Genomic DNA, 18811 nt, shown 5'->3' on the forward strand with positions numbered 1-18811 from the left:
ATTGACTGATAGACAACACACTCTAAGGGACTTCGAACTAAATCCAAAAATCGTCCGCTAACACTCGCAAAGACTGTTTTTTAAGTTAACTAGTGATAATCACATCTGGCTTCTGTTAAACCTGGTGTCAGAAATATGAAATTCCTTGATCCACCATTAGTATCATACTCCCTTTAAGCTTTGACATCCGTTTTCAAACGCGCTAGAAACTAATTGCTGGTCGGATATCACATATTATTATAATCTACTATTACTTGAAATAAATTTTCACAAATCTCTTCTAACATTGAAAAAATCACGCGCTTATAATAGGAGATTAAAGGCACATGATTTGACGAAAATTTCCTTGGAAAATTCGAAAAATTGCGATTCGATTCGATCGATATCTATTAAATCTAGAAAGAAATAAGAAAATTAACTGAAAGTGAATTAGTAATCAGCTCACACAAATGGCCGATAAGAACTGTACTTCGACGAGGTAATAAACGCCTTTTTTAAAAATAATTAATAGTTAAAAACTGCGCGCGTACACGAGCTTCGTACATGGCAGAGACGCGGCAGTACGCGTTTTCGGCTATCATTAAGCTGGAAATATTCCGCCAAAAAACGTTTAATCAGTGTAGGTTCCAAAGTTCTGCATTGAGTACGCGTACTCCGCTAGTTCTATAGTCGGCGCCGAAATCACTCAATCGCTCTGCCAAAGTTACGTGGATAGATATTACTTTAAAGCAAATACGCCGTAAGTTCAATTATGCCTTTTCTCAATGTCGCAGTTTATGGCCCGAAATACATATCATAATCGATACGGAGGTGAAGCACCTGACGATCGAATTTAAAAAGTGGAATGTTGCGAGGGATTATGGCATTGCTGATCCGGTTCTACGCTAGTGAACATCCTATTTTTTGACTACATCTACGAAGCATATACTTTTTTGCATATATCCTCGATTTGGTTTTGATTTAAGAGTTCAAGCAGTGGCGTAGGAACGGGAGGTGCGGGGGTACAATGTGCCCCCTTTGAAATTGGAAAGGGGCGCCAAATTGGTTTGAAAAGGGCGCCAAATGGTTTTAGAAGGGGCGCAAAAAGCTTGCCGATGAGGGGGGCGCCAAATTTAGCATTCAAGCAGGGCCGGACTTAGAGATCCTGGGCCCATAGGCAGATAAGGAGTCTGGGCCCCCTTTTCAAGCGCTGCATTTACTCTTATCCCTGGAACTAGGCTGTGCCTGAATTTCCCTGATTCAGCGTAGAAGTCTGAGTTCTACGGTTATATTACTAAATAAAAGCTCTTAACAATCGTCGACTAAATATGCGATGATTATGCAACATTGCGATTTAGGGCTGCGTCCGTAAACTGCCAGGCAGAAATTTTGGTAATTTTAAAACAAAATCTTCTACCTAGGAATTTCTCCAATATAAATTACGATTGATATGATAGAGTTATGCCTTCGAATACAGTAATTACGGTCACTTGAGGGCCCTTAGGCCACGGCCTAGGTTGGCCTAGGCGGAAATACGGCACTGCATCCAAGCTGTAGCCCCCTTAATTCAAAATGTTCCTACGCGCCTGAGTTCAAGTTCAAGTTTATTAGCAGTAATTTAGTATAATTACATTTTAAGGTTTAGTCTGAAAGTCAAAATGGTGATTTCGGTCACACGAAATAGATTACTTTTAAGCGTGTTTTTCGTGCTAATTTCAGGTTTTTTCGATCGAGTGTTTTTAAAATTTTTTTCAATACATTTTTCACCACAATGTACGGCAGTTGGGGTTCGTTTGAAAGGTCCAAAAGTAAGCCAAGTACTTCTTAAATAACTTCCAATGGTGGCGTACAGTATCTTTGTACAAGGAACGGGACTTCCCTGAACTTCAATCGGCCCGTGGTGGAAAACAGTCATTTTGTCGCTTAGTAGGTTTTCGCATTGGCCGCGGCTCGAAGTGACGACACCGCGACGGAATGCCGACTTGTCCGTCGAGCGATCAATATTCAATAATAGTGCTTCGCTTGGAAATTCTCTTTGCCGATAATTGGCCGAGATAGCGCGGCGCGGAATTTCGAAATGTTCTCCGAATTGGAAACGAGAGCAGCCCCGGGTGACGTTCTTCGCGGACGTGAGCCGAAACTGCCACTTTCCAAATATTCTCATCTTATTATTAAATAATACAAAGGTTTTAATATCGCGACAAAAGGCGTCTAGATCGGTCGTCCAAACAAATCTTCGGATTTTAGAAATCTTCCCAGAAAAGTAACGTTATAAAAATAGGTTGTACAGCAAATTAATTCATTGGAAATTAGCAAAAGTAAATGAACCAAAGTTATCACACTGCTATACTCCCCACTTTAGAGGCGTTTTCCTTATGAAGTTACATTTTGTCTTCGAATTTGAAATTTTGCGTCCTCCTAGGTCGAAAAAAAACCTTTTTGTTTTAATGAAACCATTTTTTATACATAGAAATAGCTATCCCCACAATTCACAAGTGCAATTTATCGCGTCAAAAGGCGGGGGTGGAAATGAGCTTTTATTTGATTCGATTTTCTCATCATTTTCATAAGTAAAAAGGTTTTCCTATTCTGAGCGCTATTTCAATAACTACGGTTCATTTACTATTGAAATTAGATAATCGTCATTTTGACGACCTTTATCAGAAAGATATAGTATTCAATCTCTTACAAAAGAAACCATTTAGGAATTAGAAATGAAAAAGGCGCGAGGAACTTTACAATGGGCTGTATTTTCCCACCAAGAATGCGTTTAATTTTCCTTCGGGAAAGTAAGGATGTTCAAGACGATTTTTAGCGACAAACATCTCCCTAAGCATAAATAAATACTTTCTTTTCGACTCCACCTAACGATGAAAAATGTAAAAATTATCCTACATTTCAACAAGTTCCCCGTTCACGTTTTCAAGAGGGTGGCTTAACTTTTCTATTTATCATATTTAAAATGAAAAATTTCAACGATTACCGGTACACGATAAAAGCAATTTTAATAAATAAAATTCAAATCGTTTTACATGTTTCGACATGTTGGTGTCTGCGCCGCCTTTTTCAATTGTTTACGTCAGATTTATCATATTATTATGAAACGTTTTTATTATTTTAAATGTGTTGTTAAAAGTCATCTGTAGGTACACGTTTCGAGATAATAACATTAGCCATATAAGGAACTAGAGGTTAACGGTAATAGTTAGGTTATAGGAGCTGTTGGCTCGCCTGGTAAACGAAGGGCTTGCCGCCACCCTCCTACGCATTGTAACCCGGCCACCTGAATTAAAGGCTTCAAAAGTCGCTAGATGACTGGGGCTTAAGGTATTAGCCTAGCTGATTATTAATATTATTATTATATATTTCTGTTGTTATCATAAGAATGCGCCGTTGTTTGAAGAATCCGTTAAAAGGAAACTCGCTCCTTGAACAATTTGCGCGTCTTGAACAGTTTATCATAGCTGAAAAATTAAGAAAACCTTTGGAAACATTTTGAAGTTATTATTTCTTATTAAGCAATTAAATACGCCGCGGAACGACCAGCCAAAAGCGTCGAAAGTTTTGTTTGTCCTCCGACACCAATTTTAGAATATAAACGTGACGTCAACGCAGCAGTCCCGCGTGCGTCCGTATTCAAAGTCTTGTCAACTTATTGTCCTTGAAAAATTTAGACTAATTTTAAAATGTTTTATTTATTTTTTTGTATCAATTTGTTTACTTATATCATAAGTAACATAACAACAATAAGTATGACAATTAACGAGATTTAGAACCAAACTGATTTTCATAGTTATTGCGTAATCAAGATGTTTTCTCAGCACAGAGCCCTCTAGTGTCTAAAATACGCGAGACTTCCGCTAGGCCGAAATATCTGGTTTCCGATAGATAGGCGGAATATTAGCTAAAATGATAAAAATTAAAAACTTTTTTCTCGGCACCACGAGCTCATGTTTTTTTATCACGAGTGATTCGCACGCGGGCTTCGAAACAAAGCCAAAGCCCCTCGCGACTCCAGAACGTGCTCTCCGATATTAGGCTTAAATTTTTATCAAAAAGTAGTCATCCAAAACGGTAAGTCGCGAGTCCAAGTCACAGCTTGAAGTGAGTATCACTGCCGAAAAAAGGTTCGGTTAGAAAATTAGCATTAAAGCAATAGGAAACTTGTGTCATACTTATTGTTATTATGTTACTTATGCTTATATTTATGGTCAACACTGTTTTAAGTGCTTCGTCCGTAGAATATATACAAGAGGAATAGCGACTCTTGCTTTGACCAGGTTTTTAAACGTATTCGCGGGAGTTTCCGGTTAATATCTATTATAATAGTCAATGCTTAAGTTAACATTACGGGTCGTTCAAAGCAGTGCCTATTTTATGGCGTTTTTCTTTGGGCTGCTCTCTCTGCTCCCGGAGTGCTCCGAAAGTCCTTGCGTGTTCCATTGGGCTTTCGATAGCCGATCCCGCAGAGATTCGCGTTTACCATTGGGACGTTGCTCCGTGAGAGAGTGGCTGATTTCTTGCTCTCTGTTGATCCGAGATAAGTGACGGATCAACGGATTCGGAGCAAGTTTTGTGGAAAATGGCGGCGGTCAGGGAAGAAGATTTACGAATTATTTTGTTATTAGAATCTTCATCATCAAGTTCAGAGGAGGAAGATTTTTTTGAACATATTTTTAAGGATATAGCGGAACATCCAAAAATTGAGGGATTTATTAAAAATGTAGTGCATAGATTTTCAAATGAAGAAGTACATGAATTTATTACTACCTCTACTATTGTAATGCAAATGTAGACTGTAGACTAATAAGAAAAAATTATGGTTTAGGGAGAATTTTCGATTTCCAAACAATAGAGGACATGGTGGCCGTAGTGGTATTTCTGCCGAAAATCACCTTTTGACTCATTTTTACAGCCTAATAAAACGCGTCTTAATTCTATACAAGAACGTTTGAGAAACAATTGTTTCTCATTGGGAAAAGCGCGCCAAAAATACTGATTCGAAAAAAGTGACGTTTATCATTGGAAAGTACTCTCGTCCGCTCTCTTAAAGGGAATATAACCTGCAAAGCAATCTTTATGGAAGACCCCTTCAATTTTTCAAATTTCCCTGTACAGTGGCGCCAAACATTTTTAGAGCGAAAGGCAAGAGCGGCCAGAGCTGCAAGCGTTGGTGTTCCACACCAAATACCTGAGGTTATATTCCCTTTAAGAATCGATGACGTCACACGTCAATATTTTTTTGATCCGAAAGGGAGTTGAGAGCGGTTTCGGAGCAACCCAAAGAAAAACGCCACAAATGATTTAGAATAAGATTGGTTGATAAAACCAATTCTGCTACTACCCAAAAGTCATTGGGTAGTTCTTAATTTTCAGAATTACCCAAATTTTGCCAATTGATCTCAAAAGTACCAAGAGACGATAAATCGATCGACTTGCTATTCCTTTCTGGCTTTTTTTATATTTTCTGGGAAAATAGCTTTAGCCTTTTGTATTATCCTGGCACACTTTGAAGCGAAAGTTCGTCTGCTTTTAGGAGCATTATAGTATTTAAAAAATATTTTTTTTAAATTTGAGGCAGTCAAATAGTTTTTAAAATATTTTTTCTTGTTCAACGCCCTGTAATTAGTAAGTGGTTTTCTGAACCAAACCGTTATACAAGAATGTATTCATGTGAACAGAGAATACGTGGGCAGAACCCAGCTGGCCCCTTGATTCCCCGAACAAAAACCACGCCCTCCGCCTTTCCTGGTGCCAGGTTTCTACTTTTTTCGCTATTAGATGGTCTCTTTCTGTCTAGTTGGAGATTCCCACTGTCCCTATCTAGTGGTGTGATGGGGTCACTGGAGCCTGTGGGGGGCTCCATACCCGGCTCTCAAGGTCATGTGATCGGGGCGCTGGGTCACTGGAACCTCATGGGTGTTCCACACTCGTCATTCTGTGACCTACTAAGGAGGGTAGTTTGCAGTGGAAGAGGAAGCCACTCTAGTCCTCAGCTGTGCGAGGGTGGGTCTCGGGCAGCCCATGGTGTCGCCTTTTGTTGGGCCGTGATGAGGGCGTTTGTTTGCTATATGTGAGGCGGTCAAAATGGCTGTCTCACTGGCCGAACGTTGTTTCGCAAAGCGCACTTTTGTCCAGGGCTGGTTGTTTAAGGTGGCCGCTGTAGTGCTTAAGGCGGAGCAGCGGGGTACAAATACATATACTTATGTCTAGTTGGAGAAGATACGGGTATAGTGACAACCGAAGCTATAGTTACCGCTTCATATTCTCTCTTAACCTCAATAAATTCTTGACTATAATTGTACCCTGTGTTTCACATACACCACGTATACAGACGGCGAGCGAGAATGACAAGAACTTAACGAATTTTGGCTACAATGTCAATGTGAAATCTTTCCCTTCAAATATCCTGAACAAAGGGGACGTCAGGTATAAATGTTTTTTTTTCAACGTCACTAGCTATACACTCTTTTATATCCTTATTTGTGAGAGCTGCCATTTTATTACAGGTCTGATTTTAAATAGTGCATGCAAGGCCGCTTCACGCGGTCAAGTGCACGCGACGTCTCGAGTTGATGAGCGCGCGCAGGCGCCCTTGCCTGTACTATTTTAAATTAGGCCTGTAATGAAATGGCCGACTTCGTAAAAGAGTGTATAGTTATTGAAGATAGAGAGAGCGCGCTCGAGTCGATAAAGATTTTGGAATTTGAAGTCTACGTGTGAAACGCGCTTGACAATAAAATAGTGAAAAGTTTGAGCTCGTGACGCGATGAAAAACGTTCATACATTAATTTTTTTTCTTGTTATATTTTAGGGACACACCTATTTTTAGTCAAGACAATAACTCTATAATTATGATCCGTAATTTTATCAGTTGATCAAATACCATTAGCTATGTGTGGAGTGATGTAGAATTGACGTCATACGGTCATACCCTAAAAGCTAAGCGCCTCTAGCGAGAAAATACTTAAAAACCAAATATTTAATCACCGGTCCCTGCACTAATGACTTAGTTTACAGTTAATAATAATAATAATAATAATAATCGGCTAAGCTAATGCACAAGTCATAAAGTAAAACAATGGTAATAGAACCGTTAATTTTAATAAGAAAAAACACAGCACTTATGTAGAATATGTCTTCGTGGCGGTTTCTGATGAGTCTAGATTAGTCTTAATTTTGTAACCGCCTCGAAAGCATATTCTGCCAAAGTCGCGTTTTTTCTTATTACAATTAACGGTTCTATTACCATTGTTTTAATTATTCATAATTCAGTGACCGTTGGTGGATTCATCTCATTGAAACCCAAGGCACCACCAGTCTTAGGACCAAGTCCACCAAAAATATGTGCTCATGCTATAAGTAGATCTCGGTAAACACCACGTTGAAGATAGGAAACTGACATGCGTGAAAAATAATTACAAACTTGTGTCCCAATTATGCCCGATTATCAACCTGTACAACCTGAACCGGAATATTGTATATTTATAAAAGCCAGTATCCAAATATGTGAATACATACTAGTGTTGTTAATTTTACGTAAAATTTTCCAAATTGCGTAAAATATTTCGCAAATCGGAAAAATTAAAAATTGAAACATTAATTACTTTTTAAGGGTTTTAAACATACTACAAAACATTAATAGTGTTACATTGTTAATCAATTTAAAGCTAGTCTAGAGGTTTAGTTTTACTTTTAGATTCGAGAAAATGAGGCGAAAATGCCGCTTTATTTAAATATGCAAACAATATTAGACTAATCATGGAGTGAAAACGTTTTTTTATTTTTTTCGGAAAAATACGCAAAATGTTCCAGAAAAAAGGTCTCGGTCATTTGCTGCGGAAAATGTTCCGACTTACAACAGTTACACTAATACATACGCTTGGTTTTGGCCAATTATGGAGACTCCTAAACTTTATTATAATGTATTAGCTCTAGTATTTATTTTCTAATTGGCTTCTATTTTAGTGTAATTTTATTTTTTCAGTTCCATTTAAAATTTTATTCATTTCATAATTGTTTGTTTAATTCTGATAACTTCCATGTATATGCTAGCAAAATATTGGCGAAATAAACATTATAATTATTGTTGTTGTTAAATTAGAAATAGAATTAGAAATCTTCAGTAAAATCTGGAGTACTTTCTTATTAACTACTGTTAGTAGTAAACTAACCTTAATTCAATTTAATGCCTTTAACAATAAAATTCCCCCAGCTATTTTTAACACGGATTTCCATTCTGAGAGTAAAATGATTTCAGAAATTAAATTGAATCAAAATCAACACCAAAAAGAGATTAAGCTTTTACATTTAAACTTGTACAATTTTCAATGTAAAATATCTTTCAAATAATCGTAATTAGAAGTACGCGTTCTTCCTACGCGTTAATTTTTTCCAACTGGCTTAATCTCTCTCTCAATTATTTAATTTCATTTTCAACACTTTTTATTAGACGGTAATTTCTTGCAGAAAGTCGTATGTCATCCTAAATGTTTCGGCCTTGGCTATATTTTTATATTCAATATCCTTTTTCATCTCGCAGTTCTGCGGTTTCGAGCGTTTCGCTACTGGCAATTAAACACAGAAACGCGAGAGCAGCTCAAAGTGGGAATCTGGGGTCACTTTACCGAACTGTCTCAAATTAAATTTCAAATTGAGAAATGGAAACAAATACTTTGGACATCAATATGAGGAGCCTAACGCGAAAAACCTAAATATATTCAATAACATAGAATAGAAAGCACTTTTATGGAATAGAAAGTACTTTTTGGGAATAGAAAGCACTTTTATGAAATAGAAAGTACTTTTTGGGAATAGAAAGTACTTTTTGGGAATAGAAAGTACTTTTTGGGAATAGAAAGCACTTTTATGAAATATAAAGCACTTTTATGGAATAGAAAGTACTTTTATGGAATAGAAAGTACTTTTTGGGAATAGAAAGCACTTTTATGAAATATAAAGCACTTTTATGGAATAGAAAGTACTTTTTGGGAATAGAAAGCACTTTTATGAAATATAAACAACTTTTATGGAATAGAAAGTACTTTTATGGAATAGAAAGCACTTTTATAGAATAGAAAGCACTTTTATGAAATAGAAAGCACTTTTATAGAATAGAAAGCACTTTTATGGAATAGAAAGTACTTTTTGGGAATAGAAAGCACTCTTATGGAATAGAAAGCACTTTTATGGAATAGAAAGCACTTTTTGGGAATAGAAAGCACTTTTATAGAATAGAAAGCACTTTTATAGAATAGAAAGCACTTTTATGAAATAGAAAGCACTTTTATGGAATAGAAAGCCCTTTTTGGGAATAGAAAGTACTTTTATAGAATATAAAGCACTTTTTGGGAATAATAAGCACTTTTATAGAATAGAAAGCACTTTTATTGAATAGAAAGCACTTTAATGGAATAGAAAGCACTTTTATTGAATAGAAAGCACTTTAATGGAATAGAAAGCACTTTTATGGAATAGAAAGCACTTTTATGGAATACAAACGAAACCTTTTACCATAAGTTAATGATACCTCTAAGTAGACAAATAAGCCCTTTCAAGGTGGAATCTTTGTCCAGAAAATGTGATGTCAAATCTTGTCTCTCCGATTCCCGCGAAAATGAAAGATTTTAAAAATATCTCGGACCCAGCGCCGCTGTGCGGTCGAGAATGAAACTATATTGGGCTGAGAGAAATAAACCAATAGCAAAAAAAAACGTTCTTTTGCCTCTGGGGGGGAACGAATTTTCTAAGGGAATACCGAAATTTATCTCTTTTGGGGAAGTTCAAGCTATAGTGAGTTGCAGGCTAAGAAAGACAAAATATATAGTACAATCGGCGCAAGGATGCCTCAGATCGTTTCCGGTCATTCCACCGCGCGAAATTTGAATTTGGCCATTTTACGGTCAAATTCGAATTTTGCTCTTTTTGTCGTCTTTTAGCGCCATCTAGAGACCGAAATTGGAATCTTTATTTTTTAATTTCATAATTGTGGTGGCGAGCAAATTTAAAAGATAAGGCATTCCTATCATTCTTAAATTTAAAATAGTATGTATAATTATTTAATTTTGTAAATTTATTTCTACGTCTTACCAGTTAAATCGGCAGTTTCTTTTAAAATAGTTACCACGCTTTCTTGGGGGTAACGTTGTCTTAATGAGCTATAGACGTTTAAAATTATATTTTTATCTTTACCTGTTAACAATAAACCTTTATCATGCTTTTTATAGAAACCTCTTGGGCTATTTAAAATATTTGGAGCTTCAATTATCGAACCTTCTTTATCTGCATTCAGTAATGAAACTCATGACAACATGAAATTAAAAAATAGATTCCTATTTCGGTTCCTAGATGGCGCGAAAAAACTATGAAACTCACGAAATTTGAAATTGACCGTAAAGTGGTCAAATTTAAATTACGCGCGGTCGACTGGCCGGAAATGGTCTGAGGTATCCTTGCGCCGACTGTACTATATATTTTGTCTTTCTTAGCCTGCAACTGACTATAGCCTTGCACCAAACGGGATTAAAGAAACGTCAGCTTCGGCAGTTCCAAGTGTATGTTAAGGCTACTTTGATACGCAGTACGGAGAGACATAGGTCGATTTGGACAAGCATATCCGCCATAGGCAGCATAGCCATTTGTCTACTTAGAGGTATCATTAACTTATGCTTTTACTAATAAGAACGAAAACCTTTATACAATAGGAACGAAAATAATATGAACACTTTCGTATAATAGTAACAGAGTGAGTGGGTGAGTGCTCGCGAGTGAGTCGAGTGCTCGAGCGAGGGAAAGAAAGATGAAGTTAGAGAGAAAGTAGTAGTTTGCCCATGCTTGGCTGCTTATTGCCCAATATCAGGGTCCATCTGGATTTTAGGTCTAGAGCGCCATCTCTTGAACGGAACAAGAGTCATCTTTCATAATTATTATTTTCTTAAAGGGAATATAACCTGCAAAGCAATCTTTATGGAAGACCCCTTAAATTTTTCAAACTTCCCTGTACAGTGGCGCCAAACATTTTTGAATCCAAAGGCAAGAGCGGCCAGAGCTGCAAAGTTGGTGTTCCACACCAAATACCTGAGGTTATATTCCCTTTAATTATTATAATCAAATTATTTTTTATAAATACGTTATATTTTATAATATTTGCATATCGCGTATGAATTTAATTTATAGTTTAAAAATTTTACTATTTTATAATTTAATATATTTAAGAATTACTTCGTAGTTTTTTATTTAGAATGTAATTTTATTCATTATTAATTAATATTATAAAAAATTATCGTAACAGCATTTTCCAAAAATATATTTAGAAGATATATTTTAAAAATTTGATATTTGTGAGTTTCCATTATTAATAGTTTCGATTACGCTCACTAGATGACGCCATCTGACTTTTACAAAAATATATAAAGAACTACATGGAAATGAAAACTGTGTCGGTTCCAAGTTCTTCCTTGCGTTAATTGGTTCTAGCTAAAAGCATAAGTGTATAATAAACAGAAGTATGCACTTCCTATTCACCCAACGCAATTTTTTTAATGACAGTTTGTTTCGCCAATGACAACGTAAGCCATTGCGTACCGACGGACCGACAACTTTAAGCGAACTGCTCCTATAGTATTTGGAAGATGCCCGGAAAATCGGCGACGGTCCACCCTTGGATTAATAATATGTAACATATTATTAATCCAAGATCCACCGGCAGCCTTTTCGACGGACCAGCCAAGGCCTATTGAAATTGAAATGCTTTCAAAAGTGTAAATAACGCTTACTTTTGGAAAATAATGATGAATTATTCAATCGGAAGATAAAAATAACTATTATAAACGCTGGCTCCATTTCAGAAGTTAGTTTTTTCAAATTTCAAACCTAAACGCGTGTACGCTCGTATTTCTCGCCATCAAACTAACCAACTATTTGGCCAACGGAAAGAATAGGAAGGGAAGAATTTCCTGTTCGGAAACTTCCTATTTCGCAATCACTCCACTATCATGAACCGAATTCGTTCTGTGCCATACTTATGTTTATTATCCACTTATGATAAAAGTAATCTGCTTCCCCCAAAAAATAATAAAATCAACTCGTTATCTCATTGGTTCCCTCGTTGCCAATGTTATTTAAAGGCCCGTCCAATCCTCTCGTCCAAAAGGGGGGTACATTTTAACAACATGACGATTGGTTTCTTGGATTCTGATTCGCAAAAGATGGCTCTCCGATCTGGACCTAATGAGGGGTTTTCCAAACGTTAGGCTTAACACTTTCCATTCAGATAAAACAACAATTTATATTAAAACCATTTAAATTAATGAAATATGTGTCTCTTTCGTTTCTTTTCAAGAAGCTAAAGAAGTAAATTGCATCCCAAATTTGTTGTGATGTATAGGCTTCGAGCTTAGGAAATATAGCGCCATCTGCCTTAATAATCGTCAACTAAATATGTGAAGAAATAGCAGACGACTTTTGAATTTCTAGGTTCTTCGGTTGAACTTACTGCAGTTGCGCAGAAAAAAATTTGATCGAGCAGACAGCTTTCATATATTCAATTTAAAAATCGGTCGGTAGACGCCGTTAATTATGACCAAAATTTAAACTACGCACGAAGCCTATAAAGCAACAGTCTCTGGAAAGTTGAAACCTTGCTGCTGCCTAGGCAACGAGGATACGAGTTAACCTAGTGGCCAGAATTGTCGAACCAATATGCCAGAATTGATGATTGATGGACTTTCCCGTGAGCGGGCCTTTATTATTACGTAAGCAACGGTTTCCTAATTGCACACGTCGGTCACGTGTTTGCTTTATATTTAGGGAGAATGACTCTGCTGAGACGATATTTAATTAGGTTCATACTCACTTTTAATTGTTTCTGCCACTTGCGAAATGATGGTAAAAAGATACTACACTTCAATCTTATTCAAATAACAAAGAATCTTAATAAATATCAAAATTAAAATATTTCGTACATACCAAATTATTTTAAAGTTGTAGGCCTAAGGTAGTGCCTTGGGTATTAGCCTAGTTGATTATTATTATCTTCGCGTAAAGACTTTATATATATTTTTCAAAAAGTAAGTTACAATAAAGAGGTTTGTCAATTGTTGAATTGTTAAAAATGTTTGTAGAAATATAGAAAAAAAATTTGAGTGACGTCGATCCAGGAATTTTTATCCAAATATTGTTAAAAAGTTCTTACATTGTGCTTTATAGTTTGTGTGGTCCGTTGGTCTAGGGGTATGATTCTCGCTTAGGGTGCGAGAGGTCCCGGGTTCAAATCCCGGACGGACCCGGCTTGTTAACATGCTACCTCTTTTTATCAGACCGCCGTTACTGGTCTTATTTTGGTAGGTCTAGGACCACCTTTATCTCTTTTACGTCACCTTCAGGCTTCAGCATGATAGTTGCACTACCGCCGAGTGTTTTTAGACGCGCTTTTAATTTTTCTTTACCAAAATTCCCTCGTTTGAAGTCTGACTTTGAGATGGCGCTGCGGTAGAATTTAAAATCGCTGAAAACATTTTCGTTTGAAAGTCAGTGGCGTAGCTATCATGGGGCTGGGCGGTGCGGTGCACCGGGGCCCCATAGCTCAGGTGGCCCTAAGCCTAGGCTATACTGTGGAAAAATTCAGGAAATGCACGTATTTATGTAACGTAAATACTTCGACGCTTCAAAATTGAATTTTAACGAAGTTATTGATAATTTTTCAAACATTAAAGCGCGCAAAAGATTGTGAGTTTTCATTTAAAAATTTTTAAATTTTTTTGGAAACATATTGGTTAGTGGGCCCATTTGTTTTTTTGCACCGAGGCCCCTTGCCCTTTAGCTACGCCACTGTTGAAAGTGTGTGCGTTTCAGGCTACATTTCTTAAATCTAATAAAACATGACGTGAAATAACTGTTTCCTCTCAAAATAAAAGCGTTCCTTTTTAGAGAGCGGCAGTAAAACGGCGGCAAGTAGCTTTTTAAGTGTTTTAATTCTCAAGCATTTTAATGACTCTAGATTATTTTGTCGAGTGCGTACAAGATAAAGTATTATAGTGCTTGAGATAAGAAATTAACAGTTTGGGTCCGTTTTCTCATTTCCTAAGTGTGAAAATATGCTTTGGTCTTCGCTTTGATTACGTACAAAAGTACGTATAAGTTAACTTATTTTAACTTCAAGCTACGTTTCAATCATGAAGTGTTTGTCATATACCGTATGTACATTTTTGGCCGTGGTGGGCGGGCTCCGCAACTTTTTCATTTAGCTGTTTGAGAAAACCTAACTTTTGTTTTGCCAAATGAATTGTCTATACCGAAACAAAGCTAAGTCTACTGTTGAATGATATACTAGTAGAAAATACCTCAGGGAACAAGCCCAACTTAAAAGGGGTATTTCATTCGGTTTATACAGGGTGTTTCAAAAGTTATAAAAAAAATTGAAGGAGTTGTAGGGGGTGAGTTGAGAAGTATGTATGTTTTCCCCATTTTCCTACGATGAGTTAAAAGAGCGCCAGAGCGCTTCAAAGTGTGGCCTACTAGCCCCTGGAAGAAGACTGCAACAAGCACAAAACCAAGCAGCAGGGACTTTAAATACTGTTTACTTTATTAGGCTGGTTACCTCGATTTGTTTACAAAGTCCTTTTTCCCCTATCACACGAACCCAAACCTTTATGTTCGCATTTCCCTGCTGCTTGGTTTTGCGCTTGTTGCAGCCTTCTTCCAGGGGCTAGTAGGCCACACTTTGAAGTTCTCTGGCACTCTATTACCTCATCGTAGGAAAATGGGAAAACAACAGGCATACTTCTCAATTCACCCCCTACAACTCCTTAAAATTTGTGCATACTTCTTTAAACTCCCTGTATATCTTGGGGTATTTTGTTCTAACTTACGTCGTTAGTGAAGATGAATTCCATTTCGCTTTGGTTGAGGGTTACAATGAGATGACGCGTTTTGGAGAAGAGAGCTGTCCAGGAGAATCTTTCATTAGTCTATGATTAGACAATCCAAACGAAATGGATCTATTCGAGTTTTCTCAGAACAATCCGATTGGTGTTTATATTAGTCCGAGTAAGTTAGTGAGGGAGGGCGAATATTGGTCTCTACATTCTAGGACAGATAGACAACATGGGGTTCGAAATTTATATACCGGTGCTCCAAGCATCATACAGCCTACTACGACCGTGGTCTTATCAGAATGAATATTAGATAGAAGCCCCCTCTAGAGAGTAAACTTTCGACGTCATCTTTTAAAATTGCCACCATGAACTATTTCCTTTGTTATGAAAATTATTATATAGTGCGCCAAGAATGTATTGAAGTGACTAAGAATATTGGACTACAGGATTCTGATTCCCATCCTCGCAGCCTTTGTAGCTTAAAGGGATCCATCACTCACAACAGGAGGAGGCATAGGGGTCACAAAAAAACTGGTTTTGAAGCACACTGCAAGTCTGGATTTTATGTTACCCCTATGCCTCCCCCTGTTGTGAGTGATGGCTCCCATTAAATTCGTCTGCTTTCCCATTCACGTTTGCTATATGGTATGACTGTGAGCAGGGCCGTGCAGAGGGGGGGGCAGGGGGGGCAAAATCCCCGGGGCCCGGGCGAAAAGGGCCCACGAGGAGGGCCCGTAGCTGTAGGGCCCATCGAAGAAGCTCAAGGGAGGGGGGTGCAAATCAAGATAACTCGGGAAAAGTTTTTATGGCTCAAGGGGGGGGGGGGTGCAAATCGAAGGGGCCCGCGAGTAAGTTTGCCCCGGGCCCCAGGATACCTCTGCACGGCCCTGACTGTGAGGATTGTACCAGGGGTCAATTCTATGCTGAAATATTCTTAGTAACTTCAATACATTCTTGAGTGCGCTAATATCGCTGTGTATACTGTACCAAGAATGTATTGAAGTTACTAAGAATCCTGTAGTCCAATATTCTTAGTAACTTCAATACATTCTTGACTGTACTTAGATTTTTCATGTCTATGACTATAAATTATTGTGGATATTACAATGGATGGTATTCCTGATGGCCATTTTATAATCAAAGAACTGAATAATTTAATACAAATTATCATAAATTTTGAAAATCATCGGGAATACCGAGGGGTAAGACAGTCTCAGATAATCTGTACACCGAGTTCGTGCATTTAGCACTGTTAAAGGTACATATTTTCAAGAGTTCGCGAGTTCCATTTTGCACTGTCAAAGCTACGGCAGTGTACACCAAGTTCGCAGAGTGTCTTACCCCTCGGGGAATACTACAAAGGAAGGTGTTCGTAACCATAGAAATCTCATAGGTAACTAGAATGCTGCCGCCTACGGCCGAGCTTGACGCCAGTTCATTTTGAACCTTCAGCCAATGAGAGGCCGTAGAGTGGTTCCGCCAAGGAGGATAATAATCCTTCTTGATTCTGCTACTATAGTGGGAGATGGGTGACGTCATTCTCTCTGGTGACATTAAATTCTTGGCAGAACCACTCTTTGAGCTCTGATTGGCTGAGATCTGGCTATCGTCTGCCACGGCGTTTGGTCCATTTGCCAGTTACACGGTAGCATTCTAGTTACCTATGAGATTTCTATGTTCGTAACGGCCATTTTTTAAGATGACTTCGGAAGCTTACGCTTTAGAGGGGGGGATACTTTTAATATTTTTTTTGTTATACAAAACTACCTGTGTGGCAATTTGTTGTCATCAGGATGATCAAATGATATGGGTCAGTGGCGGACTGGCCATAGAGTGAACCTGCCCGATGGCAGGTGGGCCCCACGGACCGTTCATGAATTAAGTGGGCCCTTCAAACATGATAGCGTTATAGTTGTTAAAGCTGGGGCCCTTTGTCTTCTGACAGCCCAAAATATTAGACCCAGTCCGTCACTGATAAGGGTCAAACTCTAAAGTTCATGGGCTACTAGAGAGACGTTGTCAAGGCTACGATAGCAATTATGCAAATATTTATAATACATTTAATACTTCTGGAAAAATGTTACAGACAGTAACAGACTTATAACGTAGTGGATGGCGTTTCGCTAGCAGCCCGAACAGCGGAAGGGGTAATGCACCTATCTTTCAAGATCATTTTTGTTATTTCCTTTAAACCTCTAGATAAACTGATGCTGATTACGTTTGACCGTTGTGACAGCCTGACTATTGTTCATTCAATTTTATTATTACCAGGCACATATTTTTGTGTCAAAGCTGGCGCTCTTCCAAAATAAAAACTATCAACATTTTCTTGAACTTATTTTTTCGTCTGTCGGTTAAAGTTTGGCTGTGGTTTTTTTCCTTTCAATGGCAGGTGGTATTTTTAGGAAAGTTTGAAAACAGGCCTGGCGAATACGCGTCTCATACACCCATTGTATTTTATTTAACTCAACAAATAAGAACGACAAAATGTAGGACGAAATGTGTCGGTCTATGGTGGCGAAGAATCGAGTGATAAATTTACTGTTTAGGAGAAAAAGAGGTTACCACACACAAGCAAGATGCCGAAATAAATACAGCCTAGTTCTGTTACTGTACGGAAGTGAAGAGAAATATAAATCAAGAAGAATTTACGAAATAAAATAAAGACTCGGAATTTACTTACACACTCGGGGATTTGGTTTCGTCTTTCGTTATCAAACGTACGCGACCTTAAATAAAAGATTTCAAGCCGGATAAAGATCAAACATTAGCTGTAATTGTACCTTACGCGATTATTCTACACTTTGGACGGGTTCTCCTGACATTATTATATACGAGCTTAACATCTTAACTTAACCCAAGATCTGCGGATTAGAAGTCCGATAGGCAAACCACTGCACCACAGCGACCACATGACGACATTCTAACTGGCAATTCGACCGATATGCAAAGTAAAAGCACAGCGCATCTCAGCTGGGTATCGATCCCAGGACTCTCGGATTGTCCGATGCGCTATCCACTTCCCCACAGAGGCCACGCTTGAACTTTTTAATCGGCCATTTGAGCGGTATGTAAAGTAAAAGTAGCTGAGGATCAAACGCAGGACCTTCGGATTAAAAGCCCGATAAGATATCCACTATGCCATAGAGACCAAATAACGACATTCTTACTGGCTATTCGAGCGACATGTAAAGTACCTAAAAAAAAATTGCGCATTAGGTGCATCTCTGCTGGGGATCGAACCCAGGACCTTCGGATTAGAAGTCCGATGTGCTATCCACTACACCACAGAGACCACACGCTAATATTTCTACTAGCCGTTTGAACGACATGTAGTGAGGGGCTTTTTTTAAAATTGAATCTTAGCTCACAAGCCGCTTATGCTAAGTCGAAATATTTCTATCTCACACTTTTCTCAAGAGCGGATTAGCTAATGTCTCTCTCTCAAAACCGCTCATATGAAACGGGTTTACTGATATTTCAAGCTCTCTTATTTGATCATTTTCGAATTGAATACTGTTAAAGCTCACTCGCGCTCAGCTCGAACAGAATATAAGAAATTCCGCTCGTCTCATCAAACGGGTCAACGAACATAGAAATCTCTAAGGTCCGCTCACCTTCCGGCCGAAAATGTCACTCTTCTCTTCCGCTCATTTAATCAAGGCGCGGCTTAGCTACGACGTATGCCTGCGACGTTACGAGCAAGCAGCCAAAACATGGGGCGGACATAACTACTCACTATGCCTTGATTATAGCTATCGGTTTTCCTCAAACATTCATTCTACAGGTTTCTGCTAGATAGTGGTCCCTATCACGTGAGCAGCAAATTGGCACTCTCAACTGGCCTTGTCTGGTTGATCGTCGTTCCTTCCTCTATCTGGTAAACCTTTATCCAATTCTAACTGCCCCGATCAGTCCTTTTTCGTTTTTAAGAACACCAGTGATCGGGTCACTCGTGG

At 38.1% G+C, this 18811-nt stretch overlaps 2 non-coding genes across 2 annotated transcripts; one reads left to right on the forward strand and one right to left on the reverse strand.

Annotated features, from left to right (window-relative positions):
• The first annotated feature begins 13192 nt into the window (after positions 1-13192).
• On the forward strand, positions 13193-13264 carry TRNAP-AGG (transfer RNA proline (anticodon AGG)). The gene has a single exon. It is a non-coding gene; the product is annotated as a tRNA-Pro (tRNA).
• Positions 13265-18074: 4810 nt separating this feature from the next.
• On the reverse strand, positions 18075-18147 carry TRNAR-UCU (transfer RNA arginine (anticodon UCU)). Its single transcript has one exon. It is a non-coding gene; the product is annotated as a tRNA-Arg (tRNA).
• Between the last annotated feature and the right edge of the window lie 664 nt (positions 18148-18811).

Source organism: Leiobunum rupestre, chromosome 7 (genome assembly GCF_980474605.1).
Source record: "Leiobunum rupestre chromosome 7, qqLeiRupe1.1.hap1, whole genome shotgun sequence".
Classification (NCBI taxonomy): Eukaryota; Metazoa; Arthropoda; class Arachnida; order Opiliones; family Sclerosomatidae; genus Leiobunum; species Leiobunum rupestre.